This window comes from Balaenoptera acutorostrata, chromosome 9, assembly GCF_949987535.1.
Source record: "Balaenoptera acutorostrata chromosome 9, mBalAcu1.1, whole genome shotgun sequence".
NCBI lineage: Eukaryota > Metazoa > Chordata > Mammalia > Artiodactyla > Balaenopteridae > Balaenoptera > Balaenoptera acutorostrata.
In genome coordinates, this window is record NC_080072.1 from 35,339,935 (window position 1) to 35,343,944 (window position 4,010).

Genomic DNA, 4,010 nt, shown 5'->3' on the forward strand with positions numbered 1-4,010 from the left:
ACGTGTATTTGCAATCCTTTTCTATTAAGGGCAGTATTTCTCAACAAAGACACTACTGATAATTCGCTGTTGTCATGACCTGTCCTGTGCACTGTAGGATGTTTAGCAGCATCTCTGGCCTCTACCCACCATATGTCAATAGAAACCTCACACTCCAGCCAGAGGATAACAGTAAAAAAATGTCTACAAACATGACCAGATGCTTCCCTCTATACTCATTTCAGAAATTCCTATCCAATGAGACAAATATAATTTCCTACTAAATAAATAGAAAATTCCAAATTCTCATTTTCCTGGCTTTCCTTGCAGTTGAGGCTCAGGGATGTAATCCAGTCTCCTCCAATCACAGGCACCCATGCTGGTCTTTGAATCATATGTTAGTAATGCGAAAGACGGTAACTGCGTAGAGTTTTTCTGCAGAGGGTGGCGTCAGTGGTAAGACTGAATCAGTAGTAACCTACACCATGTATCCAAAGCTAGTGCCATGGACCAGTGTTGATGGTGTCTGCGTAGTATACTGTGGTGCCCATGACCAAGAGAGTGCAGTGATGTCTAGACCAGACAAGTTCTTCAGTGTCATTTAGGGCATTGTCCTTGGCTACATAGATTCTAACCATTTTCAGAGATTCTGAGAGTTGCTCAATAACCTTTCAACAAATGTTCTGCTCAAATGAGAGTTATTACTGTTGCTTCCACTTAATAATCCTGACTGATACAGTAGCTATTGCATAAATTCAGATGTTTTAGGAAGCTTTGACAAATGACTATGAAATATATATATATATATATATATATATATATATATATATATACATATAAAATTGATTCCAAGTGAATGTTGTAATACTCTCCTTGAGAGACGCTGGCCAACCCTTTATTGATGTCTGCATGTTGGAAGAGAAACATCATAGATAGGTACTTCATGATGTATTAGAGGAAGAGATGTTACTGATTTTGATAGATAGAGGTTGCTTTTAAAGAGAAAAGCTAGCTGGATAGAAAGAGAAAGTGCACCCTTTGCTAGATTTTTGCATGGATTTTACAAGGTTCTTGTACGATATGACACTGTTATTCCTGAAAGATAACTGGTCCAGTGCCAAGCTCTTAAAAGGCTCTCAGGAAAGGCTTCTTAACTTGACTATACAAAGCAACATGTATGAAAAGTCCCTAATCATATTTTTACCACTTTCTGAACAGAATGTTGCTTTGGCTGGTGATTTCAAAATAGGAACTATTCTGTAGAAAACCACAACTTTTTATTCAGAGGCCTACAAATCCACTTCTTAACACAAGATGCCTTCCGTGGTTCAGAGCTTAGGGAAAGGGGAATTGAAAAGATGTTGGGATGTTAGAAAAAGGACTCATTTATCTCTATGATGTTGTGCTTTTAAGCCAGGATCACACACTCCTTAGGGGGCAGGAAGGGATCCAATAGCTACCAGCCTTGGACACCCTGTCCTTTTCATGGAAATACACTTCATTCTCTCACTTGACCCATACTCTTGCTTCTGCTCTCCCATAAGAAACTTCTGATCTTTTGTGTTTTATCTTTCATTCTCAGCCTCAGGTGTACTTGAAGGTTATGGTTTTTCCTTGACTTTGAATCCCTAAGCTTCCTGAATATTATCTTGCCCTCATGCAGAGATTTTTTTCTCAACTGGAGGCTTCAGATGCCCACCTCTCCTTAGTCCAGCTCTATCCCACTACATCCTGGCACAAATCCACCAACATGATGTCCCAGCCCACCCCCAAAATCAAAAGGTACACCAAGTTTATCTGTGAGAAGACCTGCTCCTGAAAAAACAAGATCTTCAATAATCACTTTGCTGTTCACATGAAACCAACACAACATTGTTAATGAACTATACTCCAATATAAAATAAAAAGTTTAAAAAAAAAAAAGAATGTCCAATGTGATGGTATTAGGAGGTGGGGCCTTGGATAGGTGCTTAGGTCTTGAGGGTGGAGCCCTCATGAATGCGATTAGTATTCTTATCAGAGACCCCACAGAACTCCCCAGCCCCTCCCACCATGTAAAGATACAGTGAGAAGTCTGCGACCTAGAAGAGGGGACTCATTTGACCTTGCTGGCACCCTAATCTCAGACTTCCAGCCTCCAGAATTGTGAGAAATAAATTTCTGTTGTTTTTAAAAATAAATAAATAAATAACTAATAAAAGGCTCTGGACTCTGCACAGAGCTTCATAACCTCTTCGTGGACTTTTTGTCTTCAAGCTGATGATGGAAAAATAGTTATATTCCAGTCTAAGCCAGAAATCTAGTATGCACCACAGTTGGAGCAGGAGCCTAAAATTTTGAAAGAAGCATCGCTAAGCAAAAATCTGAGGCGATCTTCAACTGAGAAGTTCACAAGCACATAGGAACTATCTTGAAGACGGAGAAAGTGATGACTTTTTAAGATGCCTCTCTCTTATTCCGGGTGGATTTTAACCATGACTCTTGTCCTCTCCGTGATGGTATTGCTCTGGATTTGTTGTGCAACTGTGGCAACAGCTGCAGAGCAGTATGTCCCCTCTGAGGAGCTGAGTATCTACAGTGACTTGGAATTTGTGAAAGAACTGAAGCTAAACAGATATCCAGCTTCTTCTCTTGTGTTGTTAGATCTAAAGGTGAAGATCACGAAGAAGCAGGGCCTCTTACCTGCAAAAATGAATCTTGCTCATTCAGAAATTTAAGCTTTTTTTTTTTAAAGAAAAGTGTAATAGACATCTAAATTGTCATTCCACATGGTGCTTTTTAAAATGGTTTCATTGGATATAGGGCTTAAAAACCACTATTAAATGCAAACAAAGTTAAAAAAAACAACAACAGGTACTTACCATCTCACCAAATCAGAAGTCTAGAGGTAGGAGGGGCCAGCATTGAAGTGGCCATTCAGCAGTGCTACCAAAGACTTCTCCCAACTTTTCCGTCACCATTGCTGGGTTGGCAGCTACTCTCCACGTGGCTGTGAGATTGGTGCCACAGCTGGAGACACAACAGCATTCTGACCAAAAAATAAATAAATATAAGGCATGGGCAATATGGGTTTCTACTTACACGGCTCCCTTTGATCAGGAAGGGAAATTATTCTCAGCATATCCCTCTCAAACTTGCCTACATCTCCAACTCCCAGACCAATAAATATCATGTGGCTGGGCATCTTATCACCCAAACCCGTTTGGAATCTTGTTAGCAAGAAAGGAAGAGATGTGTTTAGATGTGCAACCAAAAATGTCTGCCAGCCTTGCCTTGAGCAGGAGTAGAGAAAGTTATGGCAGTGCGGGTGCTATCCTTGTTCTTTGTACCTTTTTCTCAAAAAATATCCAGAAAAGAATCAGAAGTTTGGAAACAGAACTTGAGTTTTATTCAAAGAGGGCTATTCAGTATTAGTACCTGTGTACATTGTAGTATGCAGTCCAAAATTGGAATCTCCTGTTTGTAAGAGCACCCCTTTGGTTAAAGTCCCGCGAGAAATCATCTTTAGCTACTAAGACCAGCAACTCTGCTCTTGTTTCCTTTCACCATATTTGTGCCACAATATAAGGCAGGAGTGACGGCAGCAGCAGCAGAGCTGAAGCGTCCACATGAAGGAGATGAATCACACCAGTGCTTTTTTCTGCAGGACCCTGGATCATAGCACATGATGGGGTGAGCACTGCATGTGGAGAGGAATGAGACACAAGCAGATGGAAACCTTGTTTCATATGAGTTATGCAGCCCCCAGGAGCCGTGGTGATAAATGTTAAAAAAGCAAGGGATTCAGCTGAAAACTGTTCTGACTGCACCACAGAAAACACTGTTGACTTGCTGGGATATTTGCTAAAATAGAAAGCTTTAGGATAGACATCTAGAGCAGAATTTATCACAGCACACAAAGCCTTCAGTCAATACCCGTGGCCGTATAACATACTTTGCAATTGCCTGTGTGAATGGACTGGGTTGGGCTGAAATAATCCTCACATTAGAGAAACTTCTTTGTGAAGTTTTACTTTCTTGGTATCATCTGC

At 40.5% G+C, this 4,010-nt stretch overlaps 1 pseudogene; it reads left to right on the plus strand.

Moving 5' to 3' along the window:
- Positions 1–383: 383 nt before the first annotated feature.
- Positions 384–2,696, plus strand: LOC103003749 (transmembrane protein 59-like; annotated as a pseudogene).
- Positions 2,697–4,010: the final 1,314 nt, after the last annotated feature.